The sequence below is a fragment of the Hevea brasiliensis genome, unplaced genomic scaffold (assembly GCF_030052815.1).
Source record: "Hevea brasiliensis isolate MT/VB/25A 57/8 unplaced genomic scaffold, ASM3005281v1 Scaf161, whole genome shotgun sequence".
NCBI lineage: Eukaryota > Viridiplantae > Streptophyta > Magnoliopsida > Malpighiales > Euphorbiaceae > Hevea > Hevea brasiliensis.
The window spans coordinates 102,727-129,721 of record NW_026614654.1 but is presented as its reverse complement, the minus strand read 5'-3'; positions in this window follow the sequence as shown (position 1 = coordinate 129,721).

Here is a 26,995-nt window from a genome sequence, read left to right as displayed (position 1 = left end):
CGGTCCGGACAGCTAGAACATCCGGAAAAATAATTAAACTTAAGAGAGGGACCATAATTAACTCAAATATTAATAAGAAACACTTAGTAAAAATTTTAGAAATAAAATACAACCAAGTCAAACGCAATGGTGCCCAAGCGATGGGTAATCAGGAGGAAGTTAAGTTCTGAACGAGGAGCCCTAGACCCGGGGGAAAAATTATAAAATAATTTTTGGGACTCCAGAGAAGGGTCATTGAGGTTCCTATGGCATTAGAATGCCAAGAAAATACCTAAAAAAATTTTTCAATCGGTACAGACAATTTTGACCCGTTAAGCCAAACGGAGGGCATTTTGGTCATTTCGCCTTCAGAGGTGATTTTTGGCTGACTTGTCCAGTTGAGTAAATAATTAATATGACATAAAATATGAATAAACATTACTAGAAATTAAATTGAAATTGAGTAGTGATGAAAAGAAAAGAAAAATCAAAGAAAAGCTCATTTATGACATCTTGATGATGTCATTTATAAAGTATGACCAATCACAATTAAGCTATCCTTTGACTAACAAATAAAAGAGACTAAACAAGACCAAAATAACAAAATTGCAGCAGCCCTCTCCCTCCCCAAAAAGCCAGCCGAAACCTAACTCCATGGCCACCCTCCATTGAAGCTTTTTCAAGCTTTAGATTTCCATCACTTCCACCATATTTCTCTAACCTCTCTTCATTAAAATTTTACCCTACACCTTAAACAAGCTTTTGGCAGCCTAGAAAGTGAAGGAAAGTGAAGTTTTGAGTGAGGAAAAATCTGCCCTAATCAAGGTTAGTGCATTAGATACTTAAAACTCCTTATTTTCATGATTTGCAACTTGAATTGAGTAAGAATTGTAACTAAAATGAACAAGAATTATGTGTACACATACTATGAATTTTTGGCAGCCTTTGTGAAGGAATTATTTTGATTGTTTTGATGGACTTAAAGTGGGCTATAGATCAAGTTTAAACCATGTGTGTATGTGATTATTGAAGGAGCTAATGATTAAGGTGTTGTAAAAACCTATAATGGAACTAGGGTTTTGAAGAGTGAAAAATTGGCTTGGCTTGGGAAATTGTTAGAGCACATTTTAATGGTCAATTAGTGACCATTTTAGGTAAGTTGACCATAATTAGAACTGAAAAATAGTATGGTAAAGTGAAGGTGAAATCTGCCCTAGGACAGCAGCAATGGACTGAGATTTCAGTCCAATTACACAGCCATAACTTTGGCTGTGTTGGTCCAATTGGTGTTTGGCCAATTGGACATGAAACTAGGCTTATAATGGCACATTTTTGCTGAAGAAACCATGCCCAAAAGACCAAAGCAAGAGGACCAAAACTTGGCCCCAATCCGGACACCCTGCAATTGATTCTGCAGAATTGACCAAATGAATAGTAACTGTTCATTTGGCCATAACTCACTGTAGATTTGGTCAATTGACCTGAAAGTTTTACTGCAACAAGTTAAGACATAGACAAACAACTTTCATGAAGGAACCTACCCCAAATTATGGCCAGAACTTAACCCAAATGACAGTGGAAGTCACTGTTCATGTTACTGTAGATATGGTAATTTCTGCAGAATGCAAATCCGGCCAGCTGTGGTTTTTGGACCATATCTGGAGCTACAAAACTCCAAATGGAGTGATTCAAAAAAATAAATTCAACTAGACAAAATAAGGAACAACTTTCTTGTTTTACATTTCTTCAAATTCCCATAGCAACAGTGTCCAATGGAACAGTGAAGTTGACTCACAAAAACTGAAAATTCTGCTTGTGTTGGTTTAAACTTGAAATGGTATTAACACTTAATGCCAACAAGTTTTAAACACAAAATGTGGTATGTTGGGAGTGCCAAAGTCAATGTACATATTTTCTATCCAAAAGTCAACATTTTTGTTGACCAATGAGGTGAATAGTAACACCAAAACATGAAATTCACAAATTGAAGAATTTAAAAGTTTCAAATGCCCTAGTATACCTAACAAGATTGGTTTGGATAGTTTGGCATGCCAATAGGGTTCAGTTAGCAGTACTGCACATGGCAATATGCCGTTCTGTGATTTCATGGCTTTTAGCCATTCTGACCTTGCATTGAGACTTGGCCTTGTGCCTGAGATTATTTACAGCTTGGTAGCTGTTCTGTTGCACACCGGGTGATGCATATGCGACCGATGGTGTGACGGCCCAAGGTATTAGATACCCAGTGCCAGTTTACCCGTTATCCAGTCCAGTCGTCTAGTGCAGGTTACTTGGGGCAACCAAATGAATAAAAGTGGACAAAGTAAATAATATACAAATACCAAGCAAATGAAACATATACATTCACTACACATTTAATTTCTTGCTATTTTATTTTATTATATTATTGCACCACTAAGCATTATTGCTTAGCGCGTTGCTTTTGCCACGCGTAGGTACTGGAGATACAGATCGTGAGCCCAGTAGACCACGATCGGGTGAGTCCATCCTGCGATTACGCACGATGTCCGTGTCACCTCAACTTCCGCAGTGCATTGGTAGGACACTAGGTGTCATTTTGATATTTTGTAGCTAATTTTACTTTCTCATATGTATTTGAACTTACGTAATGTATTCTGACGTTCATGTAAATAATGGAAGTTATGACTATGAATGCAAAATTTGAGCAATTATTTATTGTTTGTATATGAGTATTATGAGAAATGGATGTTTGAGAAATGAAAAGGCTATTGAGAACTGAAATTGAGAAATATTGTTGAGATGATTGAACATAAATATTGGAAGTGTTTTTAACAGGTTCCGAAGAACTGTTTTCTCCATTTTTAGCAGGTACTTCGCCGGATTTTCTTTAAAATTTTTGGAACCTCAAATAAATAATAATTTTGATAAATGGCTTAAATAAAGTATATTTCACAAATTAAATTCAAAAGCATGGTATAAAATAATTAAGGTATATTAGAGTGTGTCGATACACCGTGTGGCATTACTTACTCGGGTATACTGTACACGGGTAAGGGGTGTCACGGGAAGAGAATCATGAAGGATATGGTGATGAAGAAGTAGAGTATGCTGATTTGGGGAGAAATTAGTGGTAACAAGAACCTTAAGTGCACATGCAATAAAAGAGAAAGAACAAAGAGAGAACATCTTCCATACCAGATGCACTATTCTCAACAAGGTATCTAATGTCATTATTAATGGTGGTAGTTGTACTAATATTGCTTCTACTACCTTAGTTGACAAACTTAATCTGCCCACCTTAGTGCATCCTTATCCTTATAAATTCCAATGACTGAATGATGATGGTGATGTTAAGGTGACTAAGCAAGCAGTTGTTCCTTTATCCATAAGCAAGTATAAAGATGAAGTTGTGTGTGACATTATGCCTATGAATGCTAGTCGCTTGTTGTTAGGGAGGCCATGGCAATTTGATAGAAGGGTTATGCATGATGGTTTTAAAAACACTTATTCCTTTATGAAGGATGGGAAAAGAATTGTATGAGTCCCTCTTAGTCCCCAATAAATACATCAAGATAAGCTGATTAGTAACAAAGAAAAGAAAGAGAGTTTGTTCGTCAACAAGAGGGATGTTTTTAAGGCTATCACTAACCACAATTTTGTTTTTGTGCTTATTGTTAAAGAACTGTTGGAATCTAACCACATTATAGTTCCTCCCAAGGTGGCTGAACTATTAGAAGAATTCAGAGATGTTTTTCCTGAAGAGATGTTAGAGGGACTGCCTCCTCTTCATGGCATTGAGCATCAAATTGATTTAATTCCTGGAGCGGCATTACCAAATAGACTAGCCTACAAAAGCAATGCAGAAAAGGCTAAGGAGTTGCCTAAGCAAGTCTTGGGGCTGTTGAAAAAGGGCTATGTTCATGAATCCATGAGCCCATGTTCTGTTCTAGCTTTGTTAGTGCCCAAAAAGGATGGTTCCATGCGCATGTGTGTTGATAGTAGGGCCATCAACAAAATCACTATAAAGTATCGCTATCCCATTCCTAGACTTGATGATATGCTTGATGAATTACATAATGATTTTGTCTTTTCAAGAGTTGATTTGAAAAGTGGTTACCATCAGATTCGAATGAAGGAGATGGATGAATGGAAAATAACCTTTAAAACAAAGTTTTAGTTGTATGAGTGGATGGTCATGCCTTTTGGCCTTTCTAATACTCGTAGCACTTTTATGAGACTCATGAACCATGTACTTTGCCACTTCATTGGCAAATTTGTGGTTGTTTATTTTGATGATATTCTGATTTATAGCAGAAGTTTTGAAGATCATCTCAAGCATCTAAGGGCTATTTTTAAAGTTCTGAGCCAAGAAAAATTGTATGTGAACATCAAGAAGTGCATTTTTTGCCATGATCAAGTCACATTCCTTGGCTTTGTGGTGTCTAAACATGGCGTGGAGGTGGACAAGGAGAAGGTTCAAGCAATACAAGAATGGCCAGTGCCAACTACAATCTCGGAGGTGAGAAGCTTTCATGGCCTAGCCTCTTTGTACAGGAGGTTTGTAAAGAATTTCAGCACCATCATGGCCCCCATAACTGAATGCTTAAAGAAGGAAGGAAAATTTAATTAGAGTGAGGCTGCCGAAAAGAGCTATGAACTGTCATACCATATCCTTACATAAGGCATGACATAATCCCATAATATATCCAATGAATTGCCGAACTTCGCCTACCGATAGTCCATTAAATATATTACAAGGGATTTGTACAATTTCAATTTCTTTCAAGGTGAAAGAGAGGATAATTATCATGAAAGAACTTTTATTTGGGGTTTATATCATAACAATAAATTTTAATCTTTTCAGAATTTTTAGAATTTTTAAGAAAATTTTGATAGAGTTTCGTTTGTAAATGGAAAAAACAGTTCTTCAAAACCTGTGAAAAACACTCCCAATATACATTTAAACCATAACTCCATTTACAACTCATTACAATCCATTCTCAATCAACACAATTTCAAGCAATTCATTATTAAAAAAAAATTCTAAAGAAACTCAAGGATTTCATTAATAAGAAATAATTGGCTTACATTATAAATATTTACACTGATCAAAATAAAATTCTAAAATTTTTATACAACTGCTCAAGTATAGTATGTACATATATACATATACATATACATTAAAAGAAATATTTACAAGGCTATAATCTATATACACGATAATGTTTTCAAAATAATGATTACTTCTCATCACCAGCAGCCTACTCTACTGCTTTATCTATCTCTTTACCTGCGACAGCAAATAAAAGCTATCGCTGAGCCAAGGACTCAGTGGTGCACAACTTTAAGGAAATAATAATTTACACAATCAATAAATCACAATGTTTGAAACTAAATCAATTGAATTATTAACACATAGAAAATCATACTTTATTTCTAAAGCCAGAAAATTTCTCAAATAAATCAAAATTTGAAAAGTCACACAGCTTGATCATGATACAAATATCCAATTCGTCCCAATAACCAAAGGCTAATGGGGAATGCAAAGGCTAGCTAGCACATGTATATGAGTACTCATTAAATTCGTCCTCAACTAGCACACACCTCAACACTTCAGCCAAAGAGGGAATACAAATCCAATTCGTCCCACTAGGCTAGCTAGTGAGGAATTCAAACATATAGTCATGACATTGTGGTTTCAAACCATTTCGACAATTTTTCAAGCATTAAAAATATTCATCAATTCACATTCTTATTTTTATTTCAAATAATTTCCCAAAATTGGGCTAACAACACATAATTTTTATCAATTAAAGTATTCAATATAAATAAGGCCATAAATTAAATTCACAACTCATTCAATTCAAAATTCAATTTGAAAGTAAAAAAGGAGTTAGTTGTTGTGCATAAACCTCTTAATTAGTCTTAACTTAGTCCAATTTTTTCTTAAATCCAACAATTTAATTCTTATATACTTAATTTACTAAATAAAACTTATAAGGTTTGAGTCCTTTGCAATTGGTATATTTGTGGTTACTATTCACTTTACTATTCATTCAAAATGTTGACTTTTTATAATTAATAAGTATACAATTTCTAAACACATGGTTCTACCACATTTTGAGTTTCAATTTTGTTGGCATTGGTTGCCAAATACAATTCAAGGCCTATTAAGAGAAATTTCAAAATTTTAGTTTTGATCTCTTATATTTACTATTCCATTGGACCAATCTACAGTGAAAATTTGGCTAAACTTTCTTCATTAAAGTTGTTCCTTAATTGTATAGTTTAATTCCCCATTTGAATCACTCCATTTGGACTTTTCTAGCTCAAGTTATGATATTTTTACCATAACTGGCTGAATTGGTCATTTCCAGATTTTCTGGGCAAATTTTGGTTCTGACAGTTTTGGTGACCTAATTTTTGCAATAAGATTGCAAAATCCTTAGCATGGTTTAAAACCAAATCTAGGTTATTTGATGTATAGTATAAGTTAAATTTATATTTAAAGTGTTTAAATATGAATTTAATTGTGAAAAATTAATTAATGGAGATTAATTAATTTATATTTGATATAAATTGATTAGAAGAAGAGAAATAATGATTTTGAGTTGAGAATTCAAAATTACAACATAAGGGTAATTTGGTTATTTCACATGGTGACATGTGGCACCATGAGATGGTGACACATGGCACCATATATGTAACACCCGTATTTGTATAGCCTGGTATATTTCATTGTTCCGGTGATCGGTGTCGATTCGAACAATTAAGGGAATTAGAACTACACTTAAGACAACTAGAGAAGCCATAAATACAAATAATTAGTAATTACCAATTAGTTAAGTATAAATAAGAAAAACAAAATATAAGAAGTTAAACGAGCCGAGAGTCACAGCGATGGGTGACCTTTTCGGGAAGGACTGCGAAGTCATTTTAAACTCAAATTTCGAACTGTAAAATGTGACGCTGCGGTCCTTAGGACTCTTATGAACACAGTGGAAAAGAGAAAATCATGAAAAAGAACTGTTAAGTTAGTTAAATAATTAGGTCAGGGAGCCAAAAGAAATATGGAATTAATTGCAAACCGGGATGAACCGGCGAGGGGCAATTTGGTCAATTGACCCCGAGAGCTGACTCTTGACCTAACTATTTTAAATAAAATCGGAGAAAAGAAAATTTTAGAATTGAGAATTAAATTAAAGAACTAATAGAAAAAAAAAGAAAGAAAATGGAAAAGGTGTAGGGAGATGACATCATGCATGACATCATGCATGATGCCATAAATGTTATAATTAATAAATTAATTAAATTGATTTTTTTTGGGGTCTTCCATAAGCTAAAATAGATAAAAGAAAAGAAAAGAAAAGAAAAAAATAAAGTCATCTTCCTTACCCAAACTTGCCGCCTCACCTCTCTCTCCCCATTCTTTCACCTTGTTCCACCATTGTTAAGGGAAAGGAAGCTTGAATTTCCCTACTCTATTCCATAAATTCACAAAGTCTCAACATAAAAAAATTATCCTTACATGTTGAGGAAACATTAGAGAGTAAAAAGAAGAAGAAAGAATTGAAGAAAGGAAAGCCTAGAAACCCTCCAAGCAAAGGTTAGTCTTCTAACTACCAATTATCTAATCAAATGCATATTTAGTTATTGAAATGAGCTGAGAAACTAAAGAAATGAAATAAAAACAGTTGTAGAGGACTAAACTGAAATTTGGCCAGCATGATGGGGAGTGTGTTTTGCATGGTTTGATGGATTTAAATGAGTTTAGAAACTTTATTTAGTTGAATGGTTAGGATTAAAAGCACTAAATGTGGTTAAATGCATGAGGTTGGTGAATTAGGGTTTTGAACATTAGGGTTTATGAACAAAAAATGTGAGAAATGAGTAAATGATGTCTTTGACCTATTGTGAAGTGAAAAATGGTCATTTGTGACCAAATGAGTTGTGTTGGAATGGTTGGAATTAAAGCTAAATTCGGAGGGAGTGTGGTCATGCTGCTGGCAGCATGACCAAGTCAACTTTGAAGGACCAAAAATGAAATTTTACAAGTCCAATTGGTATGGGACCAATTGGGGATGAAAATAGACACTAAATGACACAATTTTCATTTAGGAAGCATGCCCAAATAGTGACCAAAACCTAGTGAACAAATTGAACAAAGTTGAAAAATTGCAGGCTGCCCTGTACAAACTGACCAAATGAACAGTGTTTGTTCATTTGGTCATAACTCGAGCTAGGCAAGTCAAAATGACCTGAAATTTTATCAGTGGTTAGATGAGATATATACCTAAAACTTTCATGAAGAACACAAGCCCAAATTATGCTAGCAACCAAGCCATTTGGCCACCCCAATTTGGTGACCTAAAACTGCCAGCACCAAAATTTGCCCAGAAAATCTGGGTTGTGTCCAATTCGGCAGCCATGGTTCAAATGGCCACAACTTGAGCTACAAAACTCCAATTGGAGTGGTTCAAAAAGGAGAATAAACTTAAGACAATAGGGAACATTTTCTATGAAGAAAGGTTTGCCAAATTCTAACAGTAGAATGACCAATGGAACAGTGCAACCAGGGACACCAAAACTGAAAATATGATAATTTTGCCTAAAGGACTTAAGCATGGAGAAAATGACCAAAACCAACAAATTTAATGACCAAAATGTGGTATGTGGGTAAAATTGGAGTTCCCATACCTATTAAGCCTTAAAAAGTCAACAATTTGACTTGAATAGTGTAGTGAATAGTAACCCGAAACATAAAAACTTCGTGAACGTCGAATTTAGCACATTAAAGCTAGGTAAAAGTAAAGTTAAATTTAATTTTGGATTTATGCTAAGTTATGGTACTGAAACACTGTGAAACTGTGTGTTTTAGCTGAAAAAGGCTTGGAAGCTCTGAGAGACTGAGTCAAGGCCTAGAGGCGACTCACGTAGGGTCTGTGCACAATAATTCTTGTTTAAATATTTTATTCTAAAAATTTGACTTCGTGATTAATTATGTCGTGTTGCCATTTTATAATCGCAAATATGACTTTGGAAATTGATCAGATTTCTCATAAATTATTTAAATAAATTGTTTTGAATTGATTTTGTGTTCACACTTAGCCTGACAGTATCACATTATTCCTCCTCCATTTATGGGGTTGAGATCGTTTATTTTCCTCCCTCTCTGGCTTGCCAGTTGAGGTTGAGATCGGATGAGTACTCATTAGCTAGCTAGCCACCTCCCTCATTGATTTCGATTAATGGGGTTGTAGATTGCTTTGTTGTGGTGTACAACGCGGCATTGATCGGAAATTTTGTGTCATGGCTTAAGTTATGTATGATTTTGGTAACACTGTGTTTATTAAATTATTTGACTAAATTGTGTTATTATGGGCTTTGATAATTTGTGAAATGTGATTGAGAAATATTTAAATTGTGTTTCATCAATGAATGATTTATGTATTGTATTTTAAATTTTTATTGTGCACCACTGAGCATTTTTATACTCAGCGATAGCTTATTTCTTTGTCGCAGATAAGAGCAAGGAAAAAGCGAGAGTGAGTCGCTATTGAATTGAGGACTACATCGATCTTTTGTACGGGTATTATTTTATACCCTTGTAGTTAATTTTGATGTAAATATTGTAACGCTTTATGTATCAATGTAAAGTTGAGCAGTTGTAAAATAAATTATAATAATATTATTTTTGGATTTCCTTCTGTAAATTAATATTTGTACTTGTGAATTTCATACTTTATGCCTTGTGAATGAAGTTATTAAATATTTTGAGATGATAAATTTTGATTTGGATTGTGGAATTATTTTGAAGTGAATTGAATTAAGTTGATTTTGAGATTAATTGAAGGTTGGGAGTTGAAAAAAATTATTGAAAGTGTTTTTTTTTTCAGGTATTTGAAGAACTGTTTTCTCCAAATACAAATAGAACTCTGTTAAAATTTTTATAAAATTTGCGACAAAATTAAAATGGACAAAAATTTTTACTAGTATTTAAACTTTGAATAAATGGTTTTTAATTCCTACCAAAATGCTCATCACTTCCAAATTGTAAGAAAATTGTTTTAAAATCCCTTGTAGGGTACTTAATGAGTTATCGGTAGGTGAAGTTCGGTAGTTCATTAAGTATTCTACGAGATCATGTTATGCTTTACGGAGGGGTAAGGTGTGACATGTTTTAGTGGTATCAGAGCATGGTTTTGCAATAAATTTTGACTATTTATGTGAATATTTCTTTGATAAGTACAACTGCTCAAGTGTCTTTAATTGATACATATGACGTATTTACATCATGAATATGCACAAACGGAGGTCAACCTCCTTATGTTTGATCTCAGGAAGTAGAAATTTTGGGAAAACAGAGTGGAAGGAGGAGATCATTTCGAAGAAGAATCTGTTGAGGCTGAGGTTCAAGGGGAAGCTCCAACACTCCAGAACGTGAGTGGGTTAGCCACTCCAGCTCCTACTCCAGCACCGCAGTTCCCTGCTCAGTTTGTACAGTAGATGGCTTTATTTTTCCAGCAAATGGCGGGTAATGTGCCACCCCAAGCTCAAATGCAAGCACCTGTAGCATAACCACAGCCCTCAACTCGGCAATATGAAAAATTGATGAAATTTGGGGCCACCGAGTTTAAAGGCACTGTGGATCCACTGGAGGCAGAACAGTGGTTGGAAAGAATGGAACGGGTTTTCAGAAAGCTGCAGTGTACTGAAGAATTAAAATTTGAATATTCAATATCTCTTCTCCAAGGGGATGCATATGAATGGTGGAAGACCATCCCCCACAGCCTGGTTGAGCCACCTGTGCTGACATGGACAGACTTCCTGAGGGAATTTAGGCAGAAATGGGTTCCTGATGCGTATGTAGATATGAAATTACAAGAATTCTTGAGTTTGAAACAAGGAGACAGAACCATAGCAGAGTATGAGAGAGACTTTTCAAGGCTAAGTCACTATGCTGGAAGCTTAGTCTCCACCCCCAGAGATAGATGTAAGAGGTTTGAGTCCGGGTTAAGGCCGAATCTGAGGATGCAAGTCATGGGTTTCCGACATCAGAATTTAGCTGAGTTGATCTCACAGGTCCTGGAACTGGAAAGGATAGAATCAGAAGGGGCAGTGAAGAAGGGTACACAAGAGAAAGAGATTACTGAAAAGACTACGGGATAAGCATCTGAGAGTGGTTCTGGGAAAAGGAAATAGTTTGGGGGATCCAGCTCACGTAGATCTGGCAGAGGTAGATTTTCTAGCCAAAGACCACCCCGGTCTGGTCAGCAGACCCAGCAGGCACCCCGAGGAGCTCTATCAGTACGACAGTGTGAAACTTACGGTAGAACTCATAGTGGGGTTTGTTTTAAGGCCACCGGTGCATGTTTTAACTGTGGAGGGAGCGGACATTTCGCTAAAGATTGTACTAGTCCGCCCCGGACTGGACCTTCTATTACATCTGAAGGATCAGCCCAAGTCTCTGCACCTAGAGGGTCACAGTCAGCTGCTAGAGGTAGAGGTAGAGGTAGGGGTCCTGGTAACACTCCTGGAAGTCAAAGCACTGTTAACCAGCCAGTACCCAGTGGCGCACCAGTCAGAGTGTATACCATGCGTCAGAGGGAGAAGGCTGAAACATCAGACGTTGTAGCTGGTAATTTTTCCATCCTTGACCAAGATGTACATGTGTTATTTGATCTTGGCTCCACACATTCATATGTTAGTGCTAGTATGATGTGTTCTACTGCTATTCAGTGTGTACCAATGGACTATGATGTGCTAGTGACTAGTCCATTAGGCCAGGAGGTCAGGGTAAATAAATTATATAGGGATTGTCCTTTAGTGATCCAAGGACACACTTTTCTATCTGATTTGATTGAAATGCCCTTCAGAGATTATGACATTATCTTGGGCATGGATTGGTTAGCCAGGCATCACGCCATGATTGATCAGATCAAGACAGTCACTTTTGGTCTCCCTCAGTATGGTGATGTAGTAATACATGGGGAGAGGCAGTTATTGCCTTCAAACATCATTTCAGCTGCACTGGCTAGAAAAATGATTAGGAAAGGGTGTGAGGCGTACTTGGCACATGTGATAGACACCCAAGTGGGGAGTTCAGCACTGAGGGACATTCCTATTGTATGTGACTTTCCGGATGTGTTTCCTGATGAATTTCCAGGATTACCTCCAGAAAGAGAAGTGCAGTTTGAAATTGATGTTATGCCTAGTGTGGACCCAATCTCCATAACGCCATACAAAATGGCGCCAGCAGAACTAAAAGAATTGAAAGTACAGTTGCAAGAGCTGCTTGATAAGGGCTTTATCCGCCCTAGTGTGTCACCTTGGGGAGCGCTAGTATTGTTTGTAAAGAAGAAAGATGGCACTCTCCGGTTATGTATTGAGTATCGGCAGTTGAATAAGGTGACAATAAAGAACAGATACCCATTGCCCCGCATTGATGACTTATTTGATCAGTTGAGAGGTGCAACTGTGTTCTCCAAAATTAACCTGAGATCAGGTTATTACCAGCTGAAAGTACAAGATCAGAGTATTCCTAAAACTGCCTTCAGAACCCGCTATGGCCATTATGAGTTCTTGGTCATGCCATTCAGGTTAACTAATGCTCCGGCTGCTTTTATGGATTTGATGAACACTATCTTTAGACCATACCTCGACCAGTTTGTTGTGGTATTTATCGATGATATATTGGTCTATTCGAGGAATGCAGAAGAGCATGATAGACATCTGCAGATTGTACTGCAGACTTTGAGGGAGAAACAACTATACGCCAAATTGTTGAAATGTGAATTTTGGCTGAAGGAGATATCCTTTTTGGGGCACATAGTATCAGCAGAGGGTATTAAGGTAGATCCTAGCAAGATTGAAGCTGTCCTTAATTGGAAGCCACCCAGAAATATCACAGAGATTCGCAGATTTTAGGTTAATGGATACTACCGTCGATTTGTGAAGGGATTCTCCATATTGGCATCTCCATTGACCAAGCTGCTTAGAAAGGATGTGAAATTTCAGTGGATGGACAAATGCCAGCAAAGTTTTAATGAATTGAAAAGATGTTTGACTGAGGCTCCAGTCCTAAATTTACCTACACCGGGTAAAGAATATACAGTTTACAGCGATGCTTCTCACAATGGGTTAGGTTGTGTGTTGATGCAAGATCAAAATGTCATTGCCTATGCATCACGCCAGCTGAAACCGCATGAGAGGAATTATCCAACACATAATTTGGAGCTTGCAGCTATTGTGTTTACTCTTAAGATCTGGAGACATTATTTGTATGGGGAGAAGTGTTACATCTACACAGATCATAAGAGTTTGAAGTATTTGGGCACCCAAAAAGAGTTGATTTTGAGACAGAGGAGATTGTTAGAGTTGATAAAAGACTATGATTGTCTGATAGACTATCAGCTAGGGAAAGCTCATATTGTAGCTGACGCCCTAAGTCGCAAGACTATGGCAAGTCTACGGGTTACTCCTTTGTCTTTGGTACATGAGTTGAGATCATTACATGCCAGTTTATAGATTAATGATGATGGGCAGACAGCAGTTGCATGGCATGTACAACCAGTGTTGATTGATCAGATCAGAATGGTTGCTCAGAATGATGAAAGGTATCAGAATGTAACACCCCTAAGTTCGGTAGTGCGTTCTACTGCTCCGGTGCCCAGTGCTGTCCGGACAGCTAGGATGCCTAGAACTACATTTCAATATGAGTGAGGAGACATAAAATAATAAAATACAAGAAAAACAAAGGAAAAATAATAGCAAAGAAATGTGATCAAGTTAAGCGAGCCGGGAAACCTAGCGATGGGTGATCATGCCAGGAAGTCACGGCGTGGACCGTTGACTAGCTCCGGATCATGGAACCCTGGAAAACATTTTTAGGACTTAAATAGACCCTTGTTGAAGAATAAATATCATTAGAAATATCAAAGAAAAATTAAATAATTAGTACAAAGAAAAGTGAGAAATCGAAAAACAGACAAAACCGTGTCTGAAAAATCGGAGCGTAACCCGAACAGGGGCATTATGGTCTTTTGACACCGAGAATTGTCTTTTGACCTAAATTTCCATTAAAAATAAATAGTATTACACTTAGAAAATAAAAGGAAAAATTAATTTAGTGGTACCTAAAGTAAATAGCTAAAATCATGGGTTAAATGTGGAATAAATGAACAATTACCTTATTATATGATTACTTTGAGTGAGTGGGCCACTATAGGATAAATTAAACATAAAATGGGCAGGTGTAGGTTCATTAAACAATCTGCAATTCATCTTCCTCAATTGAAAAGTCCCATTGCCGTGAATGAAACTCTCAAACCTCTCCCATGGCCACCCACCTTCAAACCATTACAACTCCATGATCAAGCCTCCTTTTCCCACACCTATCTTCATGAAACTTTGTCTACTCATCACAAGGAAGAGATTGATACCAAATTTGAGAAGTTTGGTGAAGGTTTAGCAAGTTACAATCAAAGGTAAGTTTACACTTTTGAGAATTCCTTTGTTAAACTTTATGTTTATGTTATGGGTGTTAGTTTTGTGAAGGAAATTTTGAAGTTTAAATAGTTATTGAGATAGCCATTTTGGACAGCCATGGAGTCACGTTTTTGATGATTTATTATGCATATAATTGATGAGAAATAATGTTGATCATGGTAAATTAATATCCTAATGAATTGTTTCACATATATATGGTGATTTTGGCACTTGGATGAGTATGGATGAATTGTAGGGCAATGTGGTGTTGAAGGACAATTTTCGCAGCTTGGGAACCCTTGGATAATTGTATGTATTGATGGAAGTATAGGCAGAATATTGACCTAGAAGGATTGATGAATATGTATGTGGATTGATATTGTAAAGTGTATGTAAGATTTGTAATGGTTAGGTGTGTATGTAATGGTATTTAGAACTTGTAAATGTGAATTATATTTGGTGTGTTGAGGGTAATTGTAATCTGCCCAAAGTAATGTTAATGTAAAGTAGAAAATGCTTTTGGTAATGTACCAAAACAGATTGGTAGGGAAGTGAACCAAATGGCAAAGGTAAGTGTGTGTTTGAAGTTGGGGTGTGAAATGCATATTGAGGGCAGTGTATATTTTAGCCTATAACCTTGAATGTGTAACCTCAATTGGTATGAGACCAATTTGAGGTGAAACTAGGCACAAAATGTGCCAACTTTCATTGAGAAACCATGCCAAAATTCTGCTTGCAAGGTGACCTAAAAAAAAGACCAATTCGGATTAGGTGCAATTAGGACCTGAAAAATGACCAATTGGGCAGCAGTGAGTGTTTAGGCCATAACTCACTCAAACCAGGTCCAATTGACCTGAAATTTTGACCAAGAATAGTTAAGACCCATACCTACAAGTCTTATGAAGACACCAAAGCCCAGAAATGACCATAAGCAAGTCAAACAACTTGCACAAGTTCGGGTCCAAAAACTGGCCGAACCAGAATTGACCAATTTGACCTAAAATTGACCTAAAATGGTACCATTTGACCAGCAATAGTGTAATGACCATAACTTGGTCTACTTAACTCGGATTGATCTGAAATTTTGTACCCCGTGCAATAAGACCTAGATCTACAAGTTTGTAGTTTCGACCGAGACCCGAAAACCGAGGGAACTAGATCGTCCGGTTAGGTCAAACCAGTGTTCTGGAATCCAACAATTTGCATTAAAATGTACTAAACAAGGAAATGACTTTGGTAAAACGTACCAAACCTAAAACCCTATCGAATGTGACATATTAACGACACTAAAACCTAATTTACCTAAAACGCAATGAGGGTCGGTATATTAGGTGATTAAGTGAATAATTGAGTTCAGTGCATTATTTACCAAACACCATCGATAGAGACAGTTTAAATTAATCTTGAAACACTTCAAATTGTGTTTCGATTACCAAAGACTCGGAAAAGGGAAGGAAACATCGAGTCCAGATCAGGAGACGATCATCGAGAGGTTTGTGCACAACTAGTTTTTAAGCGATTTTGTTTTGAATATTTCATATGATTAAATGATATATTTTTCTTATGAATTATGTTTAACAAGCATTGGATTTAATTCCATGATTATTGAAAATTGTTATTGTATGTATGAATTTGGCTTTGTGAAATGGTATTTCTATAAGTACTAAGCATTGTTATGGATTAAGTAAATTATGTTTTGGAAAATTGTGATAGAATATGTTTTGAATTGTGATGGTAATATTCATGGAAAAAATGAAAACTTTATTATTTGAATTGTGATGAGCATAAAAATTATTGGATATTGGAATTGACTTTGAATCGAATTATATTGTGATTTATGCTCCTAAAAGGATTGTGATATTGTTTTATATCTCACTATAGATGTTTGACTAGGTTATTACCCGCTCTCTCATTTGTTGAGAAGACAATGGAGTGAGTTGTGTTTTGATTACCATGGTGCGTGCACAGCTTAGATTTTCCTCCGATTTGAGGTTAGATCTAAGTTTATTTTATCGTTATGGCCCTTGCGGAAGATTCATTATTGTGATGGTATGCGTGCACGATGATTCGACCTCCCGACCATAGGGAGTTAGAATCGGTCGACCTCCCGACCATAGGGAGTTAGAATCACATCGAATATGGCCCTTCGGATTAGTCTTGCATAGTTAGTGAGATAAAGATTGATTTTTGAGATCTGATTATGATTTTTGAGATCTGATATGATTTTTGGGATACATAATGATTTTTTAGATACAGAATGGCTTTTGAATGGTAAGGAATGGTGATTTCAATTATGGTTTATGTATAATTGATTTTGTTGGAATTACTTAAATGGATAGTCATGATTTGATAAATTGAATTTTGTGCTTCAAGTCATTTATACAAATGATTTACATTATTGGAAATGAATATTTTGAGTTTTGGAATTTGATCGATTATTGATTCTCAAATTATTTCTTGTAAAATTTGTCAATGTATATTGTACTATGTTTTAAATTATAGTTGTGCACCAGAGTTCACCACTCAATGATAGCTTTGCATCTTTATCGCAGTAAGAAGAGCATAGAGCGATGATTAAGTTGCTTTGAGGATACATTCAGATCAGCTCGGGTATATCATAGATATACCCATGTACATAGGTTTTGATGTAAGCATGTAATAATATGTATGTAAATTATTTGGCGATTGTATAGAAACTCTTGTAAAATATTTTGGTATGTAATTAAATGTAAATTATCGTGAATGTAAATGAGATTTCATTTACTTAAATAGTTTTGTATTATATTTCTTGTATCTCGAGTCTTTGAAAAATCACTATGGATTTGAATTGAGAAATATGTTGTGTTGAAATATATTGGAGTTGAGATTTGCAAATATATATTGAAGTGCTTTTTGAGTTTTTCAAGAACTGTTTTATCCAAAATACAGATGGCACTCTGCCAAAATTTTCTGAAATTCCAATTAAGTCAAATGTGTCGCTTTATCACTTGATTCAAAAGGTTTTTAACACTGTAAATAGTGCTCACTGCTTGTAAAGAAGTAAGAAAAGTTTTGAAAATCCCTTGTAGTGTACTTAATGGGTTATCGATGAAGCGGAGTTGGTAATTCATTAGGTATACTACGGGATCATGTTATGCCTTACAGAGGGTAGGGTGTGACATGTTTTAGTAGTATCGAGCAATGGTTTTAAAGTGAATTTAATGAATTTGAAATCTTTTTGTGAATTACAACTACAGCTGCTCAAATGTTTGATACATATAGTACATTTACATCATAAATGTGAACTAATGGAGAGGAATCTCCTTGTGTTGGTTGTACAGATAGAAAATTCGTGAGAAAAGATATGGAAGAGAAGAATGAGACAATAGAACGATGCTGTGATGGCGGAGAACAAGTTGAGGCCCACTCCACAAAATGTCGAAGCTATTGTACGATTTACAGTACAAATTATTGCACAAATGGCCCAAAGAATGGCCACTTTCTTCCAACAAATGGCTGATAATCTGTCACCAAGCCCAATCTGCCCAACCCCACAAGGGCAGTGTGAAATGGAAAAGAGGGAGAAACCTATGGGTCAGAGCTCAAGCAGTAATTTGAGAAAGAGAAAAGAATTTGAGGAGCCCCGAGCTCAGGGATATGATAGAGGTGGATCGAAGGCAGAGACCATCAAGGTCGATCGTCGAACAACTAGAAGTTCCTACCCTTCCGCCTATGTGAAACTTGTAGAAAATATCATGGTGGGGTATGCTATAAGACCTCTGGAGCTGCTACAATTGTGGAAAACTTGGACACTTTGCTAAAGATTGTACTAAACCACCTCGATCTGCTCTCTGGATTTCACAGACCGTCAGTCAGAGTCAAGATAGAAATAGAGTTGGTACTCCTCACCACTATAACACAGTGAATCAACCCTAATATAGTAGCGCACCAGTCCGAGCATCCACTATGTGCCAAGGAGAAAGAGCAGAAACTTCAGATGTAGCTGCTGGTAAGTTCTTAATTTTTGAAAGAAACAATTAGTTATTATTTGATCCCAGCACTACTTAGTTGTGTGTTAGTGTCAGAACTATATGTTCTGTTGTTATTCCTTTACATGGGAATGAAATTTTGATATATTAGTGACCAGTCTTTTAGGATCAAAACTACAATAACAAGTATAATTGACATTAATTTTGGAAGAATTGTTAGCTAAAAGTATTTTCTAACATACCATAAATTATAAAGCTAATTGGCAAGCCTACTTAATGTAAGGCATGAGGACCGAAAAGTAAGTTACAGTATCGCTCTAGATGAGGGCAAAGATATTACTGTTAGTAATTATTAATGGATATTGTAATTAGAATCGGTTTAGGATATTTGTGGATTCGAGTAAGATAAGATGTTAGAAAACCTAGTCCATGAGGTTATAACATAGTGACTATATAATGTTCTCAATGTTGTATTGTAAGCTACGATTACGATGCAAATCTTTGGATTATTGTGTAGAGCTACGTACTTCCTCGTGATCTGAAGAAATTAAGAATATTTGTAAGTAATCTATAAATTGATCTGATTGCACGAATAGAGTACTAGTCTGAAATGAATATGAAAATTTTAGTCGAAATTTAAGACTTGAACTAGTCTATCAAGCGACTACACTTGTAAGGTAGCTAGAGTCGTGACTCGATTACATTAATGTGAATTACAGTGCCCAAGAATTGCTATAAGCTCGGAGATATCAAGACAACGTATCATCTTCAGACAGATGGACAATTGAAATAAGTGATTCAGGTAAATTCGGAAACTCATTGAGTTCCTATAAATAATGAAATGAAATGATAAAAATAACCGGTAATAGGTGATAAGCCCTCAAGAATATATTGAGAACTTGTTTCATTGAATCCAGAGGAGATGGGACAGATACATCCCACTAACAGAATTTGTATACATTAATAAGTGTCAAGCTAGCATACGAGTGGCACCCTATGAAACATTGTAAGAGCAGATAACTATGGATGTTGTGATGAGACTCAGGGACACATAATAGTCAAGATGCGATAGGTCATAATTGTGATTGACCAAGTCTGCTCACTTTTTGCCGATTCGGATGGACTATAGCACGGAAAGATTGGCCAGTTGTACATATATGAGATTGTAAAATTGCATGGAGTGCAGTATCAATTGTGTCCGAGAGATCCTAGGTTCACTTCTAGATTCAGGGTAGTCTTGAGAGAGCCCTAGGAACTAGATTGAACTTCAAAGACATTCCACCCAGACGGATGGCGATGCCGAGAGGGTTATTCAGATATTGGAGGGTATACTACGGGCTTGTGTGATTGAATTTGAAGGTAGTTGGGATACACACTTGCCTTTGATTGAGTTTGCTTATAACAGCAGCTACCAATCAAGCATAGGGATGCCTCCATATGAAGCTTTGTATGGCAGAAAGTGCGAACTCCCTTTTGTTGGGATGAAGTAGAGGAAAGAAAGGTGATTGGGCGAGAAATTGTTCGTGAGACATAGGAAAAGATCAAATTGATCAGAGATAGACTCAAGGCTGCGTCAGACCGTCAGAAGTCTTATGTTGATCTGAAGAGAAGAGATATTGGATATGCAGTGGGTGATAAGGTATTCCTCAAAGTTTCTTCTTGGAAGAGGATTATGAGATTTGGCAAAAAGGGGAAACTGAGTCCTCGTTTCATCGGATCATATGAGGTTTTGGAAAGAGTGGGTCCTTTGGCATACCGGTTGGCATTACCTCGAGCTAGCAAGGATACAGTGTCTTCCATGTGTCCATGTTAAGGAGAGTCAGATCAGACCCATCTCATGTCTTGTCGGTTGAAGAGATTGAAGTAAATCGGACCTCTCATATGAGGAAGAACCCATAAGAATTCTGGCTTATGAGGTGAAGCAGCTGAGGAACAAACATATACACCTAGTTAAAGTGCTGTGGAACCATCATTTAGGCCAGGAAGTTACTTGGGAACGTGAAGAGGATATGAGGAGACAGTACCCACAGCTGTTCAGAGACTAATGCGGATAAAATTTGAGGCGAAATTTATTTAAGGGGGGGAGAATTGTAACACCCCTAAGTTCGGTAGTGCGTTCTACTGCTCCGGTGCCCAGTGCTGTCCGGACAGCTAGGATGCCTAGAACTACATTTCAATATGAGTGAGGAGACATAAAATAATAAAATACAAGAAAAACAAAGGAAAAATAATAGCAAAGAAATGTGATCAAGTTAAGCGTAGGAAACCTAGCGATGGGTGATCAGATCGGGAAGTCACGGCGTGGACCGTTGACTAGCTCGATCATGGAACCCGAAAACATTTTTAGGACTTAAATAGACCCTTGTTGAAGAATAAATATCATTAGAAATATCAAAGAAAAATTAAATAATTAGTACAAAGAAAAGTGAGAAATCGAAAAACAGACAAAACCCTAGAAAAATCGGAGCGTAATCGAGCAGGGCATTATGGTCATTTGACACCGAATTGTCTTTTGACCTAAATTTCCATTAAAATAAATAAATAGTATTACACTTAGAAAATAAAAGGAAAAATTAATTTAGTGGTACCTAAAGTAAATAGCTAAAATCATGGGTTAAATGTGGAATAAATGAACAATTACCTTATTATATGATTACTTTGAGTGAGTGGGCCACTATAGGATAAATTAAACATAAAATGGGCAGGTGTAGGTTCATTAAACAATCTGCAATTCATCTTCCTCAATTGAAAAGTCCCATTGCCGTGAATGAAACTCTCAAACCTCTCCCATGGCCACCCACCTTCAAACCATTACAACTCCATGATCAAGCCTCCTTTTCCCACACCTATCTTCATGAAACTTTGTCTACTCATCACAAGGAAGAGATTGATACCAAATTTGAGAAGTTTGGTGAAGGTTTAGCAAGTTACAATCAAAGGTAAGTTTACACTTTTGAGAATTCCTTTGTTAAACTTTATGTTTATGTTATGGGTGTTAGTTTTGTGAAGGAAATTTTGAAGTTTAAATAGTTATTGAGATAGCCATTTTGGACAGCCATGGAGTCACGTTTTTGATGATTTATTATGCATATAATTGATGAGAAATAATGTTGATCATGGTAAATTAATATCCTAATGAATTGTTTCACATATATATGGTGATTTTGGCACTTGGATGAGTATGGATGAATTGTAGGGCAATGTGGTGTTGAAGGACAATTTTCGCAGCTTGGGAACCCTTGGATAATTGTATGTATTGATGGAAGTATAGGCAGAATATTGACCTAGAAGGATTGATGAATATGTATGTGGATTGATATTGTAAAGTGTATGTAAGATTTGTAATGGTTAGGTGTGTATGTAATGGTATTTAGAACTTGTAAATGTGAATTATATTTGGTGTGTTGAGGGTAATTGTAATCTGCCCAAAGTAATGTTAATGTAAAGTAGAAAATGCTTTTGGTAATGTACCAAAACAGATTGGTAGGGAAGTGAACCAAATGGCAAAGGTAAGTGTGTGTTTGAAGTTGGGGTGTGAAATGCATATTGAGGGCAGTGTATATTTTAGCCTATAACCTTGAATGTGTAACCTCAATTGGTATGAGACCAATTTGAGGTGAAACTAGGCACAAAATGTGCCAACTTTCATTGAGAAACCATGCCAAAATTCTGCTTGCAAGGTGACCTAAAAAAAAGACCAATTCGGATTAGGTGCAATTAGGACCTGAAAAATGACCAATTGGGCAGCAGTGAGTGTTTAGGCCATAACTCACTCAAACCAGGTCCAATTGACCTGAAATTTTGACCAAGAATAGTTAAGACCCATACCTACAAGTCTTATGAAGACACCAAAGCCCAGAAATGACCATAAGCAAGTCAAAAAACTTGCACAAGTTCGGGTGCAAAACTGGCCGAACCAGAATTGACCAATTTGACCTAAAATTGACCTAAAATGGTACCATTTGACCAGCAATAGTGTAATGACCATAACTTGGTCTACTTAACTCGGATTGATCTGAAATTTTGTACCGCGTGCAATAAGACCTAGATCTACAAGTTTGTAGTTTCGACCGAGACCAAAACCGAGGAACTAGATCGTCCGGTTAGGTCAAACCGATGTTCGAATCCAACAATTTGCATTAAAATGTGCTAAACAAGGAAATGACTTTGGTAAAATGTACCAAACCTAAAACCCTATCGAATGTGACATATTAACGACACTAAAACCTAATTTACCTAAAACGCAATGAGGGTCGGTATATTAGGTGATTAAGTGAATAATTGAGTTGATGCATTATTTACCAAACACCATCGATAGAGACAGTTTAAATTAATCTTGAAACACTTCAAATTGTGTTTCTCGATTTACCAAAGACTCGGGAAAAGGGAAGGAAACAGAGTCGGATCGGGAGACAGTCATCGAGGTTTGTGCACAACTAGTTTTTAACTGATTTTGTTTTGAATATTTCATATGATTAAATGATATATTTTTCTTATGAATTATGTTTAACAAGCATTGGATTTAATTCCATGATTATTGAAAATTGTTATTGTATGTATGAATTTGGCTTTGTGAAATGGTATTTCTATAAGTACTAAGCATTGTTATGGATTAAGTAAATTATGTTTTGGAAAATTGTGATAGAATATGTTTTGAATTGTGATGGTAATATTCATGGAAAAAATGAAAACTTTATTATTTGAATTGTGATGAGCATAAATATTATTGGATATTGGAATTGACTTTGAATCGAATTATATTGTGATTTATGCTCCTAAAAGGATTGTGATATTGTTTTATATCTCACTATAGATGTTTGACTAGGTTATTACCCGTCTCTCTCATTTGTTGAGAAGACAATGGAGTGAGTTGTGTTTTGATTACCATGGTACGTGCACGGGCTTAGATTTTCCTCTGATTTGAGGTTAGATCTAAGTTTATTTTATCGTTATGGCCCTTGCGGAAGATTCATTATTGTGATGGTACTGTGCACGATGATTCGACCTCCACGACCATAGGGAGTTAGAATCAGATTCGACCTCCCCGACCATAGGGAGTTAGAATCACATAGAATATGGCCCTTTCGGATTAGTCTTGCATAGTTAGTGAGATAAAGATTGATTTTTGAGATACAGTATGATTTTTGAGATCTGATATGATTTTGAGATCTGATATGATTTTGGGATACATAATGATTTTGAGATACGAATGGCTTTTGAATGGTAAGGAATGGTGATTTCAATTATGGTTTATGTATAATTGATTTTGTTGGAATTACTTAAATGGATAGTCATGATTTGATAAATTGAATTTTGTGCTTCAAGTCATTTATACAAATGATTTACATTATTGGAAATGAATATTTTGAGTTTTGGAATTTGATCGGATTGATTCTCAAATTATTTCTCAGAAATTTGTCAATGTATATTGTACTATGTTTTAAATTATAGTTGTGCACCACTGAGTTCACCACTCAGCGATAGCTTTGCATGCTGTCGCAGGTAAGAAGAGCATAGAGCAGTGATTAAGTTGCTTTGAGGATACATTCAGATCAGCTCCAGGTATATCATAGATATACCCATGTACATAGGTTTTGATGTAAGCATGTAATAATATGTATGTAAATTATTTGAGCAGTTGTATAGAAACTCTTGTAAAATATTTTGGTATGTAATTAAATGTAAATTATCGTGAATGTAAATCTGAGATTTCATTTACTTAAATAGTTTTGTATTATATTTCTTGTATCTCAGTCTTTGAAAAATCACTATGGATTTGAATTGAGAAATATGTTGTGTTGAGAAATATATTGGAGTTGAGATTTGCAAATATATATTGAAGTGCTTTTTACAGGTTTTCTGAAGAACTGTTTTATCCAAAATACAGATGGCACTCTGCCAAAATTTTTACAGAAACTCCAATTAAGTCAAATGTGTCAGTTTTATCACTTCAGTTCAAAAAGGTTTTTTTAACACCTGTAAATAGTGCTCACCACTGTAAAAGAAGTAAGAAAAGTTTTTGAAAATCCCTTGTAGTGTACTTAATGGGTTATCAGTAGACGGAGTTGGTAATTCATTAGGTATACTACGGGATCATGTTATGCCTTACAGAGGGGTAGGGTGTGACACAGAAGCTGTTGGAAGAAGTCCGGCAAGGCAAGAAACCAGAATTCTCAACCAGAGATGATGGTTTACTGCTACACCAGGGCAGAATATGTGTTCCTAATGATGTTGATTTGAGGCAGATCATTTTGAAGGAAGCACATGAGTCTCCTTTTGCCATGCACCCTGGTGGTACAAAAATGTATAGAGGGCTAAAGGAGCATTACTGGTGGATGGGTATGAAGAGAGATATGGCAGAGTTTGTATCCAAATGCCTAACTTGTCAGCAAATAAAGGTAGAGCATCAAGTACCCACTGGGTTGTTACATCCACTACCAATACCAGAATGGAAATTGGAAAGAATAACGATGGATTTTGTAATGGGACTTCCAAAGACACAGAAGAGTCATGATGCAGTATGGGTCATTGTCGACAGACTGACTAAGTCTGCTCATTTTTTGCCAGTCCAAATGGACTACAGTTTAGACAGATTGGCCAGGTTGTACATTGATGAGATTATGAGGATTCATGGAGTGCCAGTATCCATTGTATCAGACAGAGATCCTAGATTTACTTCTAGATTCTGGGGTAGTCTTTAGAGAGCCCTAGGAATTAGATTGAACTTCAGTACGGCATTCCACCCACAGACAGATGGCCAGTCTGAGAGGGTAATTCAGATCTTGGAGGATATGCTACGGGCTTGTGTGATTGAGTTTGAGGGCAGTTGGGATATATACTTGCCTTTGATTGAGTTTGCTTATAACAATAGCTACCAATCAAGCATTGGGATGCCTCCATATGAAGCTTTGTATGGCAGAAAATGTAGAACCCCGTTGTGTTGGGATGACGTGGGTGAAAGAAAAATGATTGGACCTAAAATAGTTCAACAGACTGAAGAGAAAATCAGGGTGATCAGAGATCGACTTAAGACTGCATCAGACCGTCAGAAGTCCTATATTGATTTGAAAAGAAGGGATATTGAGTACGCGGTGGGTGAGAAAGTTTTCCTCAAGGTCTCTCCTTAGAAGAGGATTATGAGATTTGGCAGAAAGGGGAAACTAAGTCCTCGTTTTATCGAGCCATATGAGGTTCTGGAAAGAGTGGGTCCTTTGGCATATCGGTTGGCACTACCTCCAAAGTTGGAGAAGATACATAATGTCTTCCATGTGTCTATGTTGAGGAGGTATCGATCAGACCCATCCATGTACTACCAGTAGAAGAAATTGAAGTGAATCCAAACCTCACATATGAAGAAGAACCCATAAAGATTCTGGCTTATGAGGTGAAGCAGCTACGGAACAAGTAGATAGGGGTGTGCAGTTTTCGGTTTAAACAGAAAAACCGAACCGAACTTATTAATTCGATTCAATCGGTTCAGTTCGGTTTATAATTTTGATAATTTCGGATTAATCGGTTCGGTTCGGTTATTTTCATAAAAAAATTAAGAAAACCGAACCGAACCGAAATTATCAATATATATAGGAAACAAAAAAATCGAACCAAATTGAATCGAACCGAAATCAAAGAAAACCGAACCGAACCTTAAGATTTTTGAGTTTTGATTTCTAATTTTTTTTGTTTTTATGTTTTTATTATTTAGATTTAATGTTAAAAATATGAAATTTTATAAATTTCGGTTTGATCAGTTTAAAACCGAACCGAACCGATATTTCTCTTATCAATCGGTTCGGTTCGGTTTTTAAAATTTTTGATTTTTGATTTTCAGTTTTATCGGTCCGGTTCGGTTCGGAACCGAACCGACTGTTTGCACACCCCTACAAGCAGATACCATTGGTAAAAGTGCTGTGGAACTATCATTCGGGCCAGGAGGCTACCTGGGAACGAGAGGAGGACATGAGGAGACAACACCCACAGCTGTTCAGAGATTGATACCAGGCAAAATTTTGAGACGAAATTTATTTAAGGGGGGGAGAATTGTAACACCCCTATTTGTATAGCCTAGTATATTTCACTGTTTCGGTGACCGGTGTCGGTCCGGACAATTAAGGGGATTAGAACCACACTTAAGACAACTAGAGAAGCCATAAATACAAATAATTAGTAATTGCCAATTAGTTAAGTATAAATAAGAAAAACAGAATATAAGAAGTTAAACGAGCCGACAGTCACAACGATGGGTGACCTTCTCGGGAAGGACTGAGAAGTCATTTTAAACTCAAATTTTGAACTATAAAATGTGACGTTGCGGTCCTTAGGACCCTTATGAACACAGTGGAAAAGAGAAAATCATGAAAAAGAACTGTTAAGTCAGTTAAATAAATAGGTCAAGGAGCCGGAAGAAATATGGAATTAATTACAAACCGGGATGAACCGGCGAGGGGCAATTTGGTTAATTGACCTTGAGAGCTGACTCCTGACCTAACTGTCCAATAAAATCAGAGAAAAAAAAAATTTAGAATCGAGAATTAAATTAAAGAACTAATAGAAAAAAAAGAAAGAAAATGAAAAAGGTGTAG